This window comes from Microcebus murinus, chromosome 4 (genome assembly GCF_040939455.1).
Source record: "Microcebus murinus isolate Inina chromosome 4, M.murinus_Inina_mat1.0, whole genome shotgun sequence".
Taxonomy (NCBI): domain Eukaryota; kingdom Metazoa; phylum Chordata; class Mammalia; order Primates; family Cheirogaleidae; genus Microcebus; species Microcebus murinus.
Genome location: NC_134107.1, coordinates 34,161,896 through 34,179,712, shown reverse-complemented (window position 1 = coordinate 34,179,712; position 17,817 = coordinate 34,161,896). Strand labels below are relative to the sequence as shown.

At 35.1% G+C, this 17,817-nt stretch overlaps 1 long non-coding RNA gene across 1 annotated transcript; it reads right to left on the bottom strand.

The window, feature by feature from the left end:
* Nucleotides 1–699: 699 nt before the first annotated feature.
* LOC142870602 (uncharacterized) lies at nucleotides 700–7,718 on the bottom strand. The gene is made up of 3 exons (XR_012918950.1): nucleotides 7,624–7,718; nucleotides 4,263–4,426; nucleotides 700–1,127 (listed from the first exon to the last, which is right to left on the bottom strand). It is a non-coding gene; the product is annotated as an uncharacterized LOC142870602 (long non-coding RNA).
* Nucleotides 7,719–17,817: the final 10,099 nt, after the last annotated feature.

Sequence of the window (17,817 nt, the reverse complement as noted above, 5' to 3'; positions counted from 1 at the left end):
CTAGCCATGAAGAAGGATTACTTAATGCCTTTTGCAACAATTTGGATGGAACTGGAGACCATTATCTTAAGTGAAGTATCTAAAGAATCAAAAACAAACACCACATGTACTCGCTATTAAATTGGAACTAACCAATGTGCATACAGAGAAGTAAAACTCAACAGAAATCAAACAAGGGGAAGAGGAGAGAAGGGAATGGGCGATAATCAACTTAACAGGTACAATGAACACTATCTGGGGGATGGGCACACTTATAATCATCACTCAAGCATTATAAAAGTGATTCATGAAACCATAAATATTTGTACCCCTGTAATATTAATACTTTGAATTTTTAAAAAAGGAATAATAATAGAGTAATAGGGAATAATGGGATTAAAATAATTGTTTTGAGGATTAAATCAATTCTTACACAGTTCATTATAACTGTGCCTGACCTATGGTCAACACTCAGTAAATACCAGTTTTTATTATTTACAGACAAGAAATCTGCTCTTGGACAATCATGAGCAGAGATGAGGTGATGATGAGAGATGAGAGATGCCTTGCAAGATCTTCTAATTCCTGGTCTAGTCTTCTTTTCAGCATCCCACCAAGCCTCCAGCACATTGCTTGTTTTAACTTTATCATCATCACATAAAATGTTTAAATATGAATAATCATACAGAGAACATATTATTTTATATTTTAATGGCTTTATTTAAAATGATTAATTTAGAAATAACCACTAAAAAAAGCTTTGAAATTTCAAACAAAATTTTTAGTTCTACAAAGCTAAAATTATATTCTGTTCATTGTCCCATACACTTTTTTTTAAAACTAAAGAAAGTTAATGGTAAGTCTTTTAGGCAGTATCTCATTATATCATGAAATAAGTCAAAATAAATAATTGCTTATTTAAGACTATTCAAATAATGCTGTTCAGTGTTTCAAATCTCTCACTCTGAGAAATACTGAATTAGGTGATTCGGATTACTTTAACTGAAAACTTGTTAATTTACTTGTCACATCCAGGTAGCAGAACAGCATTAGGATCCAAAAAGGTCTTATATGCAACTATGATGCCACCTCTGGCAAATGCAGTCACTTGGTCAAAGGTCAACCCCAAAACAGGGTTTAGTGGAGACCTGAAAAATAGAAAAAAAATCAAAGCTATTTGCAAAAATTACACATATACTGAAATTTGAACACAAATAATAAAATATACAATATCAGTGTCTAATAAAATCCAGAAATAAGTGAAATTCATATTATATAATGCTATTGTTGATATCCTATATTAACACCTGAAATGTACATTTCAGTTTATTTAGCTGATCTATTATATGCCAAGAATAGTTGCCAACACGTGATTTTTCTTAAATAATTACAATAATAAAAGCAAATTATTTCATTGAGAAAAACAATAATTCATATAATATTCATTTTTTTCACGTATAACTGCAATTTGATACATCCATAATAATCTTGGGAAATGATAATTAAATGAATCTTTAATATTTGGCTATAAATACCTATTTTTTATGAGTTCACTACATGCTATGCTGATTTGATTTTCATAGTACATATTGTTAGGCACATTGTTTTAGGTGAATTTGGGAATGAAAACCAAATTCAAAACAGATCTTAAATAAAAAGAATGGTCACTATTTCAACTATGAACCATTTTTCTCTAAATTGGTAACAAAGACTTATTATTTAGCTACAGAATTAAAGGACTCAACCACATCACTGTATTGTCTTGTTGCCAAAAATATTTAAACTGAATCTAATCATGAGAAAACTCTCAGACAAACCCAACATGTGGGACATTCTATAAGAACTGCCTGGACTCCTAAAAAACAAAACAAAAGATGGACGAAATATTCTAGATTAAAAAGAACTAAAAAAAATAACTAAATGCAATGCAGAAAGCTTACTTGGGTACTGGATCACAAAAAGCTCTAAAACACATTTTTGGTAGCTTGAATATAGATTATATATTAAATGATATGTTATTGTTGACTGTGTATGATATTATTATGTGGTGATATGGAAGAATGTCTTGTTCTTCAGTTATGTGATCTGACGCATTTAGAAGTGAAATTTTAATGATTTTCTGGAATTACTTTCAAACCGAGAGAGAGAGAAAGAGAGAGAGAGAGAGAGAGAAGAGAAAGAGATGGGAAATATGAGATGTAAAACAAATGTGGCAAACTCTTTAAATTGGTGAACCTAGGTAAGTAAAGAATATACAGAGGCTCATTGTACTATTCTGTCAATTTTCTGTAGATTTGAAATTTTTCAAAATAAAAATTTTGGGGAAAAATAATTAAAAGACTCAAAATAGAAGCAGATACAGGTAAAGTCATTTTTTGCAAATGAGTAGCCTAATCCCTCATAGCAACACAAATTAGGCACATTAGACTTACTTCCTGAAAATGAATACCATTTACTTAATACATATTACACATTTATATTTTAAACTAGATGGCAATAACTTATTAGACATAAGCATTTTTTTAAGTCCCAATGGTAGCAAAATGCTATAAGGATTTCCTGATGCTTTATATTGGATTCAAAACCAAAAAAAATACATTATCCTGTTAAAATAACAATGAAATACAAAACAATGTGTGCACTTGTAAATTTCTCCAATTACAATCCTTAACTGATTTTAGAATATCCAGATTCTTGGCCTTTTACCAATTATTCCACAAATATGATCCAATTAGTTACAAATGAGTGTTTGATCTTATTAAAATGCTGTATTATTGAAAACATCATTAAAAATATCAAAATTAGCCATTACTTTCATTGTGACAATGGTATCAAGAATATTTAATGACACATTTTATTAAAGCCTTGTAACTAAAAAGATAAATTTTTCTTGTAACTAAAAAGATAAATTATTAGCTTTGCTAATAATTTAATATTTATCCTTGCTAAATTATTAAGAATTTTTGCCACTTTAAAATTCATTACTGTTCTTATCATCATAAAAACAATTCTACTCACAATATAATTGAACTATATTTTTAAATTTTCCTATGGAAAAAAATCATTCCTTATAGATATTTTTAATTCTATAAATGACACAGCATAAAAAATCATTAAGTATTTTAATTTTACTCTACTGGGACAAATGAAATAAAATTTTGTAACCTGGATCCCACGATTTACTCTACTAACTTCTTCCAATTCCTTTATAAATGTCTGAGTAGATTTGTTTCAGCATTTGAAATTTTGACTATTTGAATATATAGTAAATCTAATCAGCCCTTACTTTGCTAAGACTTAGGTTTGTTTATGCTATTTCTCATTATAATTAGTATATGATCAATTATACTCTATATGAAAAATTATTTTCCCTTATTCTGTTCTGCAGATAAGTATGAGATAAAAAAAAAAAAAGAAAAAAAATTTTAAATAGGCAGAAAAGTGTGTTTAAGTTTCCTGACAAGCAGTTTCAGAGTTCAACTGGATGTGTTCTGTCAAAATATGCATAAATTTCTGAGATATTCAACACAACGGCCCAGCTCCTCAGTGTCTGCTCTCCACAGCCTTTTTCTTTCTTCAGAAATGAAGATAATTTTATGCAGGAATTTACCAATCTACAAAAATTTACACAATGCTCAGCAATAACCAGTAATTATTGTGGGATAATGTAAGGCGCTTTTGAGAAACATAACTTTGATAGGATAGGGCTTACAAGCTTTACCAATTTATCTTTAGCTGTCCTGTCATTGGTGCTTAAAAGGTTAAGACTTTATTTGTGAAAACATAGAGAGATAGTGGGGAATCATGTTGTCTACAGCTTCATAAATCTTGCTTAAGATCCTTTTCAATTACCATCCATTTCTCCTTTAAAAAGGGACCAAAAAAATAGAGGAGTGGAAGCAGGTCAGGGCAGTGTGCGACAATGACAGTGTGATGGGCTTGAGCCCCCCGTGGCGTTTCCATCTGCTATCATTAAGGTGACTACTCAGACATGAACAAATCCCTCTTGCTGTGCTGACAGGCAGACTTCAAGAACTATGACAAGGCATTAAGACAGAAAGTCAGAGAGAGAGAGAGAGAGAGGGAGACTCAGAGAGAAAAAGAGAGATGTCATATTCCATAAACAATACTGCCTCACAAAAACACCCCTGACATTTTATTGGAATTCAAACTTAAAAAAAACAAAAAAATTCATAAAGGGTGCTACTTGGCTTCTCAACCCTCCTTTTAAATTAGCTCACCCCGGAAAGATTGAGGACAGATAATAAACACCTCATTCCTACCTGTATGCTTGACCATAAGAAACCCAAATTTTTTGCTCATTCTTCAGCAAAAGTGGATTCTTAATTTGTTGACCATTCTCATCAAAAAGCTGGATTGAAGAAAAATTGAGGCCTAGTGGGTTGATGGAAGAACCTTGAAGCCTTTGATGAATCCTCAGAAGTAACTGGTGGGAGTAAGGGAAGGGATGAAGAAAAAGAAATAACCTAAAATGTGAACATCTGTAATAAACTGTCTCCACTCTGTAACAAATGAAGTCCAAACAAATGATAATTAAATTCATATAGAATGTTAAAAGAAGTGTGAAATGACAGCAATGTTTAGCTCAGTAAGTAACGAAATGAGCATGGGCTTTTAACCAGCAGGGGGTGCCACAGGCTTGTGATTGAGCTCTGACCCTTTGGCAAGGGGACTGAAAGCAGATGTGACAGTCTTATAGAAAGAGCATTTAGCTTCTACACACGGTAACAGTCCTCTTTGATAAGGGTTATGCTTTTCTTGTCTGAGCTACACATTTTGCTAGGGGCCTTTCAGACCCTGTTCAAGTTTTACAATCGCCAATCTCCCTGTCCCTAACTAACCTCAGGTAACTAATGGTAGAGCAACTCACCATTTATAGGATTGCAAAAATAAATATGACTTTCAGCCTGAGTTGGCTCACATAGAACTCTTCCTGGATGCATTTTAATTATGAGCCCTGCATAAAAGCTGTGAGCATCGTCAATAATAGATGTTTTCAAGTTGTGAATAAGACAGCATTGAAGTGTAAAGTACAAAAAGCTGTCATTTAATATTTTAAATAATAACATTGTCAGTGTTTGCTTCTATCTTACATTTAGAGTCTCTAAATTATCAAGATATTTCTAATTTAGGGCATATTTCAAATCTAAAGTAAATGTAACAGAACTGTGCTGCATATGCTATTTTAAGAGGCATTTTTCATTATCCTCCATCACCTTTGTTTCAGTGTTTCGGCCTCTGCTCTTTCCTGCTCTGTACCCCACCCATCCGTCACTCTGTTCTTCCCCCAGCCTTCTGTCACGAGCTTCCTTTTCATCTCTCCCTTGTCAGTTCATGTGTCTCTCAATTTCTTGTTACTCTGTAATCCCTGCAGGGATGTGGATATAGTTGTGGTATTTTCTTGCCTAGCTGTGGTTCAGGGTCCTTTTTTTTCTTTTCTTTTTTCTTTTTTTTTTTGCTGCTATATTAATTCCCATTGAAGGTATATTGAGAAGTGCTAACTGACAAGGCTCAGAGGAAAGGAGGAAAAGTTCCAGGCCTACCACATATCTTAGGTGTCTCACTGATTGGCTATAGACTCTTGACTGAGTAAAATATTTCCTTTGACCAGCAATTATATTTATAGAATGCCTAGCAATCAGGCTTTGTCCTAATTAGACATAAATAATAGTATCTCCAACATCAGTGTTTTCATCAGCTCATTGAACAGATTTTTGGTCTTAAACATCAGAAAGGCTGAAAATGTTGACATGTGTTTTCATTTCGTTAAGTTAATACTTCTCATCCAGCATAGCTGAATCCTTTGAATTAAAAATTATGATTATTATCCTTTTGGGGTGTATAATAGGCAAAGATGCTAGAATAGTAAAAGTTTGTGTTGTTTTGTTTCTATTTTTTCATTGAAACTACAAACATGTTTTGAAATCTGTGGATTATATTTCTAAAGCCCTATATTTATTTCTGTGTATCTCAGCCCTGAGCTTATTTTTGTTGTTTTGCTATTCTTTCAGAAAACATATAATGCTGATGATTTTTTAAATCACAGGGATTTTGCTTTACAGGCATCACTTTTTTGTAAAGGGGAAAGACACAAAAGATTTAAGGTCTGATCTGGGTCAAGAAATGTGTGCACTAAGGACAGGGATGTGAGGTAGACATAGAATGTGAGCACCTGACCACTTAACCAAATTCATTTTCACAGGAGTTGCATTGCAATCTCTATTTTCTCAACTTCGTGACAGACTGCATTTTAGGTGTTCAAATATGAGCATTCAACAGCCTACAGGAGGTAAGGGCCCAAACCTTTCATCTTTAGGTCATTGGTTAGGGCTTTGCTGTGGCAACCAAAAATTGTGATAATCTTCACCCATTTATCTGTAAAGCTATCATCACTGAGCCTTTATAGGATAAGAATTTGTTCAGGGACTTGAGAAGAGTGTGAAACATCTCAGGCTAGTGATTGAAACAAGTGTCCATACAAGGGAGCAGTTGTCTTTAAGTGTCACAAGAGCTCTCCCCAAAATGTTTTATAATGCTCCTAATCAAAGCTTTCCCTGGAGATTTACTTGCATATAGAAGCAAAGCATAGTTCAATTCCAGTCTACTATAAGTCAATATAAAAAGTTTCTATAAAATAGCATCTTCTTGTATAACATATTATAAACATCATCTTCAATTTTAACATGAACCAAAGAGTAAAATATTCTGATATAAAAAAGAGGGAAGACAGGTGAAGAATTCTAGGAAGGTTTTTGTATTATGGTGATTTGTATTATATAATCAGGGATGTGTTGTTAAAACGAAATCAGCCAAGGCTATGGATCCTTCTCTATAATCAAAGTAGCATTTCCTCATCTCTTCTGGGTATAGCTAATTGATCCAATGAGAGCCTCCCAATTCATACACAACTTTTTTGATTGGCTATAAAAGCCAGGTAATGGATACCACGAGGAGAGGTAAGTCTATGGGTGCTGAACTGAAGGGGGGAAAAAGGAGCCAGTTTCTGAACAAAGACAAAGCAGCAGAGCCCAAAACATTGGTGTGCGCTCGGGCGCATAACCCCAATTTGTAAACAACAGGGTGTTCAGTGTCCTTTTATGCAAGACAAAGACCCCAAATAAAGACCCTGAACATGTTGGTTCTGCCTGAGAAACATCCCAATTGTCTGGAAAATAGGAAAAGGTAAAAGTGCCTAAGATAAGCCAGCTGGATTTGCTCACAGTGAGCGTGGGAGAAGACCAAGGCTACATGTCAGTCACTGAGGGTCTACAGCTTACAAATACCCTAGATCCAGAGCATACCCTCATTGAATATCATATCACTTCTTTTTAAAGTGAAAACAAGAGAGAAATCCTAATGTATCAAAACCAGGACCCAGTGTAGACAAATTTCCAAATATAAGCATAATGAAGGTTAAGATAGTGTAAGGTAGGGGTCCAGGAGTTAATATTATATTAAAGCTGAGAGCCTAAAAAATTCAGAAGTCAATCTTTGGACTATTAGCCTTTACAGATCAGCAAATGACTGATCTTTTGTAAACAACTTTAAGGTGTAACTGTCTAAATTAACTACCAGTAACGTGATAGACATTTATAACTATAAGCAAATTATCAGTAAACTCACTCTTTCCATCATATCGTCAGTTTGAGCTGGGCTATTAGACCTCAAATCTTTTTTACTGATATGAACAGAGATCTCTCCAGTGTTTGTACCATTTTCAAACACCTAAAAAATAGACACATTCAAACATAAAAATAAATACATGCTCACAGATATACAAATATTCAAACATACACAAATTTATGCAGTCCTTGCTTTGCATGGTACCGTGTCAACTGAAAGCTGTGCATATGGGAACTATGCACAGCAAAGACCAACTGTATGAGCATGTGCAAGTAACTGGCAATGGAAATCAACAGTACTAACAGAATAGCATAAAGAAAGGCTCCTGTTTCTCCTTTTGGTTTCAGTGTCTAATTTGACTGGCAACACCCTACAATCTTAAACTGGAAGAAAATGTGGACATTAAAGGAAGAATCACTGACCACAGCAGATGCTTAAATGAGCAAGTATCAAAAAAAAAAAAAGTCAAGAAGCCACTAATTAGCTAGCTCATTTCATTCTTCTTGAAAAACTAAAAACCTATAAATAATATGAGGAATATTTGGTGTATATTTAAAATATAACAGTGTTCAGCTCAGCTTTTGGCTCACCAAAAGGAAATTCAACCTGACAGGTTTATTGCATAACAGTGAGATGAAAGTCATCCATTTTAAGTGCACATATCCAACAAGTGGTTGAGAACAGAGATAAAATTCATAACACTGCATTATGCAACACTCACTGGGGAAAAAAAATGCTGGCAAACGTTCTGGTCAAAAGGATCCGAATAAACCAGTCCCGACAGGACGGCTTCACTAGAGTGAACACCACCCCTCCAACCACATTGAGGATCCATGTGGGGTGTGTCATTCACCAGGCAAGAAAGAAGCAGGCTGAAACAGAGGCCTGATGAATAATTTAAACGCTTGCTTTTTATTTTTTTCCTCAAAAGTTCTTTTCTTCCCTTTCTGATATGCCCATCACATCAGCATAGCCATTTTATTTACTTCTAATGCTATTTGCAGAGATTATTTGAGAGAATAACTTATTTAAAAATAAAGAAAACTATCTCTTTTATTTTTGAGACAGTTTGAAATTTATTTAATTATTCTTAACCTGGTTTTATAAGTAATGTGTTTTAATAACACTTCCTTAGCCTTTAGGCAAAAAAGATTTTTTTAAAGAGAATAATAATATTAAGAATTGTAGCTTTCATCCCACTCAGTGATTTTCATTGAGCTACTGATAGTCCAGTGGAGACACTATAGCTCTCAGCTTTAGTGCATTAATTTTCCACATCCTCTGGTATCTTATCCAAATTGAGATTATTTTTTAACCACTTTTCTTAGTAAAGATACAGAATTCTGAGTAAGAAATCTCACTACTTTTGTAAGAAACCTTGTACACTCAACTTTTGCCTGCAAATTTATGGGAAATAATGAGGGAGGGAAAATCTTACTGTCCCGATAATTTCTTGGGTGTCTTAATCTTGAACAATACAACAGAGAAATTTAGTAATGAAGGTCACAATCCTAGGTAGCCTGTATTCTGCAAGGTTAGTGTTGACAAAAGCTCAGTTTGGAGAACTTATTGATGTTCCTTTGTCGAGACTTGCTAGACATGAAGTCAGAGTGCAGCAAATTATATTCTAGAAAATAGCAGTGCAAGTGCTAACTGCCAAACTGAAAAAGCAGAGAGGTCTTGGTCAACACCTAACACCTTCATTAGCTCACTGCTGTCTTCACTACTGATAATAAGATTTTCCTTCTATGTCCAGAAAAGTGTTCTCAAAAATAAATAAATAAATAAAAATTGTCTGTGACCTCCAAAAATCCCACAAGAGCATAAAAAGAGATATTTTAGTGGACAAGTAGAATTTTAGCTGTTTAAGTAAAAGGAGGCTTGCCCTCCACTAGTCATTCATATAATATGTTTTTGCTGTGTGTCCACAAAAATAAAAATTCTCCAAATGAAAATCCTATGAAATTCTGTTTTTCTTAAGGCCCAGCTCTAATTTTTTGTTTGTTTGTTTGTTTGTTTGTTTTCCAGCTCTAATTTTTAATCTCCCTATTAATATGTCTATTTTTTTAAAAAATGCAATTGCTATATATATTTCTTCCTCCTTTGCATGATGAGTTTTTAAATTTCTAATGTCCAATGTTTAAACAATGATAGCTCTCTAAACATAGAATTTCTATGATTGACTAGGCACAAGAAAATAAAAAATAGTCTACCTTTATTTTCCTACTGCCTGATCCTTGGCTTAAGAAAATTTGGCTGCTGTATTGGTTTCCCAGTGGCTCTCTGTATGGCCTTACCTCCCCACAGCTCTAAAATTAAATTCTCAGCCTTGGAGTGGGATGATACAAAAAGCCAGCAGAGGTTAGCCTTGGGTCCCAAGGAGTCATGTAAAAGAACCTAAAAAATAACGATACAGATCCTCCTGAAAAACATGGCAGCTAATGACCACTGAAGAAAGAGTTAGGAATAAGAATTTACTTCAGTGCCCTTAGTTACACAAAGTACAAAATTTCAAGGGGCAGTGTTTTCCATGTACTACAGTCTTTTCACTTTTCTTCTTTTCAATATTGACTTTTATAAAACTAAATTAAATTAGATTGATACCAAAGCTTCATTGTATTGTTGGTAATTAATAAATTCAATCACTCAGAAAATTTTTATTTAGTGCCTGCCATATGCCAAGCACCATTCAGGTGTTTAAAATGCATAAGCTCTTAAGGTGCTTACCCTCTGCTGGATTAGAGAGAGGGGCAGATAATAAATAATAAACAGAACAGAACAAGTGAGTAAATCACGTAGTATGTTCAGGTACACTAGATCTTGTGAAACCTGAAGTGTATACAATTTGGTGAGCCTTCTTTAACAAAAAGAGTGTAACACTACAAATATAAAATAGATATGAAATGCTCATTTAGAATAAGAAAAAGAAATCACAACTTATACGTTTTAAAAAGCTGGCCGGGCGCGGTGGCTCACGCCTGTAATCCTAGCACTCTGGGAGGCCGAGGCGGGTGGATTGCTCGAGGTCAGGAGTTCGAAACCAGCCTGAGCAAGAGCGAGACTCTGTCTCTACTACACATAGAAACAAATTAATTGGCCAACTAATATATATAGAAAAAAAATTAGCCGGGCATGGTGGCGCATGCCTGGAGTCCCAGCTACTTGGGAGGCTGAGGCAGAAGGATGGCTTGAGTCCAGGAGTTTGAGGTTGCTGTGAGCTAGGCTAACGCCACGGCACTCACTCTAGCCTGGGCAACAAAGCGAGACTCTGTCTCAAAAAAAAAAAAAAAATAAAATAAAAATAAAATAAAAAGCTCACATATAGCAAAAATATTAAAAATTCAGAAAAAGTCAGAAAATATTTTCATTAACTATCCAAGGTATAATTTTTTATTAAAAGCACATTGTTTTTACTGCATTGTCTTTCATCACCTCTTCATATGGTAATTCTGTAACATTTCCTATAAAGAGAAAACATTTTCTATAAAGAGAAAAGAAAGATAATTCGATCTTCCTCTTGCATGGTTAATCAAAAAAAAAATTATTATTGATTAGAAAAGTTTCTTTTGACTTTACAACTTTATTGGTCATTTCATAAAAAATTTTAGGATTGATTCCAAATTTGGAAATCCTCAATCAGGTTTCTTTAAAATATGAGCTGTAAAATGTAGAAGAATTTTCTACAAATTAGTTGACTCCGTTCATTTCACTCCATGTTTCTCTTCCACCACCCACTCACATACTTTTGGTGTCAGGCAATCTAGTACACAGAAAGCAATATACTATATGGCCAGCAGACAGTAACTGTCTTCCTGGAAGCTCTTCCTATACCAAAATGGCTAGCACTAACTGAACTATATAGAGAAGTGACTGCAAAACATGAATTACATTCCACTATGCCCAAACTAAACATATCCCTAATTTTACAATAGCAGAAACAAAGCAGGGAAGGGTTCCTGAAGCTTAAGTTTCATTAGCTTCATGGTAAATGCACCTGTGAATAGGTTAGAAGGTGAAAAGTGCAAAAAGGAGAAAAAAATAGGCAGGGCAGGGGACATAGGCCTGGGAGCAGAGAGTAGGATGAGAATGATGGTCAGCATATGAAATGAGTGATCAGGATAAGCCTCAAAAAAGGGAAAGATTTGAGCAAAAATTCAGAGGATTAGAGAGTTAGCTGGGAAAAGAGCATTGCAAGCAGAGGGAGCTGCTAGAGCAAAGAAGCTAAACAGAAATGTGTCCCATATGTTCCAGGAACTGTAAGGAAGCTAGTGTGACTGGGGCAGAGTGACGAGAGTAAATAATATGAAATCAGAGGGATAAGGGGTGGACAGTGAAATGGGGAATCAGTGCAGTGTTTGAAACAGAGTAGTAAAAGGATCTGACTTTTTTTTTTTAAGAGAGAGGGTCTCACTATATTGCCCAGGCTGGTCTCAAACTCTTGTGCTCAAGCAATCCTCCCAGCTCAGCCTCTCAAAGTGCTGGGATTATAGGCATGGGCCACCATACCCCACCCTGACTTACATTTTTAAAAGGATCACTATGGCTGCTATCTTGAGAGTAGACTGTAGGGGACAAAAGCAATCCAAAGGGGGGATGACCATGGCTCAAACCAGAGTATTAACAATGGACATGGAGAGAAATGGTCAGTTTCTGTTGTCTATTCAGAGTAATGTTTCTTTGTTTATTAATAGAGCTGTGAAATAAAATTTGTAGCTAGGCTAATATTTCTGAAACATGATGTCTGCATTTATGGTTATAAATAAATGTAAATATAACTGTTAATATGGAGTATTTGTGAAGGCATAAAACTGTCAACAATTTACTAAGAGAATTTTATTTATTGCAAAGATTTTTATAGAGACAGAGATCAAAACTTAAATTATACAGGGAAAGTTGACCTTCATAGGTAGTTATGTGCCAATATGGCTCTTGGATGAATTTTCCTGGCATCACTCATGACATTTAAGGACTTGTGTAATACCTAGTTCAGTACCATTATCTGGCCTTTAATGCTATAAGTCTAGAGCTAGTTGGTTAAGAGCTAGTTGTGGGGGAATAGCAGGTTCCCAAACTCTCCATAACCACTGGGCAGACCACCCAGGAAGCTCTTCTGTGCGTGAGCAGAAGGCCAAACACCTAAGCTTCAAAATGCCTCAGGATGCAATGCTGTCAAGAGGCAATAATAGAAAAATGACACCGCAGTGTGTTGCCAAAAGTTGGTTGTCCATACAGTAACAGGATTTACTACTAGAGGTCTGGTGAAGAAAAGGAATATAAAACAGCCACCCTAAATTATATGGCATATCAGGTGAATGTAATTAAATATACTGAAATAAGGTTAATTTGCATGTTGTCTTGGATTGGGGTCCCCTGGAAGCAGACTCAGAGATCAAGATTTGCCTGCAGGAAGTTTACGGGGAGTGCTCTCAGGAGCAGCACTGGTGAGGGAGGAAGGGAAGCAGAATGGGCAGGGGGAAGTGAACTGAGATGCAGTTGGAACAGAGATCTCTGGTGGGAACTCTAGGGCTGGGAAGGTCCTTCAGCCTTTTCCAGAATTGAGGCAAGGGAGCCGTGTCTTCCCACCTATGTCCCAGCCAAATGTCTGATGCAGAATGCTCCCAGAGTGAGGGCCTTATCTTGGGAGAAGCAGCTCCTTTACACTGAGGGCAACTGTCCAAGAAAGATGTCACTATGGCAGCTGGAGGGTAGATAGTCCTGAGAGGGGCTCTAGGCAGTGTGGCACAGCATCTACTGCACACATGCATGGTAATTCAGAGTCTAGGATGCACTGTCACATGCATGAACTCATTCAATACATTCAGAGTCTAGGATGCACTGTCACATGCATGAACTCATTCAATACTCAGAGCAACTGGATTTACAGATGATGCTTAGAAAGGTTAAGTGACTTCCCCAAGGCAGATCTACTTATAAGGGGCAGGGAAATCTTTAGAAATCAAGTCCTATCATGTTTTTAATCACAGATATCAAAGTTTACTCATATCTAATATTAGAGGCTTTAATATGTGAAACTTAATATTATAAAAAATTTTAAGGGCATAGAAAAGTATTTTACAGAATTGTTTATCTTAATCAAAGAAGACTAAAATTAAAGTGAACTATTATATTTCCTTATTTAAGAAGCTAATAAACCATGAAAAAAATCTTTATCCAATCAAAATTCAAAGTTACCTTTAAAGATAGAAAATCAACCATAACTGAATTAACATTATATATACATTAAATCAAATAAATGTACTGCTATTTTTTCCATTTTTATAGATTTTCAAGATGATTTTTAGAATATCCACAATTTCTATATTTTCTCAAATGTATAATATAGTATAAACCAAATGGTAAACATGTCTAGCCCTAATATTCAGTTAAAGTGATAATCACAAAGCAAATATTAAAACTATGGGATTCTGGCAACACAAATTTCATAATGAATTTGTATTAATATATTTATACTACCTACTATTATAATAAAAAGTGTTTAAATATCTTGAAACAGTATTTAATAAGTAAGGAGCCACTAAACTTTGTCCCAAGAAATGAAAATGCTCTTAAATTATAACAAATTGTATAACTGTTAAATTTCATCAATCTAAATGGTACCTGGACAAAAAAAATCATAAAATAAATTTTTTTAATCCCAGAAAATGTGTACTTAACAAAATAACTTTTTAAGGAGACATTTTAAATTTCCACTGTAAGTTAACAGCAGAACTCACCATTTCTAAGTATTTAAATACATAAAGTATAACAGGTGGGTGCCTATGGGGTAGGATTTTAGGAGTGGGCCAGAAGACTCTTCTCAAAATATCTCTCCCACTAATTTTCCAATACTTGAAATTTCAGTTAGAGATTCACTCCTCTGTCACAATTAAAATACTACAGCTATATGAGAAGTAAGGATATTCAGCCCTATTGATTATTGATCCTTAGTGCTGTGATTTTCAATCTCAGCTCTCTGGCATCCCTCAGCGGGCCTGGGGGAGTCCTGGGGAATGGGCTGTCACAGTGGTTCCAAGTGGGAGATCAAATCTGATGAGTGAGTCTGTGGGAACAGCCACCATCCTGCCTTCAAACAGGGTATATTCTATTTGTATCTATTGTACATAGTGGACTCCAAAAAAGAACTTTGATCAAAGAAAAAATTTTTTTGAAAACTACTATCTTAGCTTGAAAGGAAGTATGGCATGCCTTTTCCCTAAGAGCAAGTTTTGAAGAAAGGGTGGTAATAAGATCCTGGGTACCTGACAGCCTGAATTGGAGATTAGAAGTGGAGGAAGTACCAAGGGAGACCTGGGATGAAGAGGTGTGCAAGATAGTCCTCATTGACTTCATGGTGCCCCTGGGAATGGACTTACATTCCTTCCCTTTAAGCATTTAAAAATCTAAAGTCACATTTCATTGTTTTGTTATAGTATTCATTTTAAAAGGAGCTTTTCTTCTACCCATTTTTCTGTATCTATTGACAAAGTAAAATTTCCAAAATAAAGCATATGATTCTGCAAAAATGTTTTTTGTATCCAATTACAATTCTAAATTTGACATACAAAAATGTTCAAAATTATCTACAAGACAGTGGCAAGGTAAATTTGCTTGCCTGTCATGTCCTAAGCCAAGTAATTTATCCCTTTATAAATGAGAATGTCTCAAGGAAAAATGGAACAAGGATTTCACTTTGTGCAAATTGACTTAGTGTCTAAAATTATATTTAATTGGGATTAAAATATCAGGTATGTAGGTCCTGTCAAAAACTGAGTATAATCTGACATACAAGAGCCTGGTAAATAAAGGTTTTTGGAGGCTCCTGGGCTCAATATATTTATTTTCGTAGAAATTCAGGGGTTTTATAATGAGAAAAACATAGCCACATGCCCCCTGAATTCTATTTTACTAACAGAAATGAACATTATAGGATTAAATATGAAGAAAATCATCAGATTTCCACAAATTTTCAGACTTAGAGATCATATTCTCACCTTTGGATAGAATATATGTCTTTAATGCGATTCAATTTCTTTTTATATCAAATATGCCTATAAACATAATTCCCCCCAAATAGGAATATTCTGAGTAACTAAAACCTATATAAAAGCTTACTGTCTATAGCAATACATTTTTGAAAAATAATCCATTTTTAATCACAAAACATTATTAAAACTGTAGGTAGAATCTTAAGTGGGTGTGAATGCAACACTTTATTTGTGCTGACTAGAAAATATGCATTCATTTATCTTCAAATTAAGAATTTATGCTTGATATATTCATGGTGAGTCAGGCTAACATAGATGTCAGTGGGTAATCCAGGGGACGGGAACATATGTAGGAAGGGAATCTCAGCAACTTGAGCATATCAAACACTCTGTGAAAAAGCTAATTGAGAGGTAAAAACAAATTAACTGCTATGGAGAAGGACAGTCTCCCTGAGAGAGTGTGTGTGCCTGAAACAGTAAGGTTCAGTGGTTGCATTTAGTTGGAATAACTGCTGGGACAGTAATAAAGCTCTGGCCTGTGGACTTTCCCCGCTGACTGCCCACCTGGCAATTCTCCGGGCACCTTCTAGGATGTCAGGACTACACAGGGAATGCCTGTCTCATTACAACAGGCACTGCATGGGAGCTAATGCCCAGACCAATTGCTCTTCCCTGATTTTGATACAGACACAGTTTTTCTCTTCAGCACATCTAGGAAGGGAAGATTGTATCTTCCTGCACATAGAGATTTACACCTGGCTGCAGATGCCTGTCAGAAAATAGGCTGGTGTGAACACACTGGCTTTTTATTTTCCCCAAAAGCCACAAGAAGGAAGAGGATGTAGAGAAGGTGGAGGAGAAGGTGGTGGCAAGATGGAAAAAAGCACTGGAAAGCAGAGTAGGTGAGAGGTTTCAGTACCTGCTGCTAATTAGCTATCCCATGAGATGGTGGAAGGCATTCATAGGGTCTCAGTTTCTTTATCTTTAAAATGGGCATTCCAACACTTGCCTACTATGGTAAAATCTACATGTGAGAATTGATTATCTCCATTACATTTACCCAATCTTCAGTGAATGTTCTTGAAATCACTAAAATTCTTGGATATTCTAATTTTGCTATTATAGTCACAATTCCTTTTCAAATGAATGTCAAGTTGGTATGTTTTACTACTTGTGTTTAGGGCATATCTCAACTTTGCTTTCCCACTGTTTACTCAAATAACAATTGAAATAACAGAGCAGCCCAGGGATTATAAATACATATTTGGGAAAAGTAGTTAAATAGGAAAGATAGGCATCAAAATACGTACATTGGAAATAAGAACATAACGTGAATAGTAAAGAGGCCACCAGAAAAAAAAAATCTTGCTACAATTTTATGGATAACTTACTTTAGTTATCTCCTTTTAGTCACTTAATTGTTCCATAGATTCCTGTATTTTCTTTATTTGTTTGTTTGTTTTGAGAAAAGATCTCTCTGTCTCCCAGGCTAGAGTACAGTGGCATGATCATAGCTCACTGCAACCTTGAATTCCTGGGCACAAGTATTTCTTCTGCCTCAAACCCCCAGGTAGCTGGGATTACAGGCATGCATCACCATGCTAGCTAATTTTTAAAATTTTTTGTAGAATCAGGGTATGTTGCCCAAGCTGGTCTCAAACTCCTAGCCTCAAGTGATCTTCCCAACTCTACCTCCTAAAGTGCTGGGATTACAGGTGTGAGCCACTGTGCCTGGCATGATTCTTAATTATTTAAATAAACTTTCTATTAATAGAAATGAATGATGGGGGAACTTTAAATTCTGTTTAAATGACCAGAAAATAGAATGGGCAAATCTCACCTGGTTTCATGGTGCTCTTGTGCTATTGCTAAAGCAAATTTAAGTATTCAGAGCATAGGAAAGGCCAGGAGGTATTATGGATAAAAGCATCTTTTCTGTTATCAACCAAGTTAGATCATTTTCTAAATATAAATAGGCATGTACACTTAAAATAATGAAATTGTAGTAAAAAGCAAGAAGATGGTCTCATTAATGTTGCTGACTTCAAAAGGTGTCATATTGTTCTAATTTTATGAAAATAATCATGGGTTTGGCCCAAAAAGGTGTTCTATGCTTCCCTTCATCTTCCCACAGTACCTAGCACAATGCCTTATAGACAATACATACGTATTTGATAATATGTGGATTTTCTGGACTATTCACTTATAA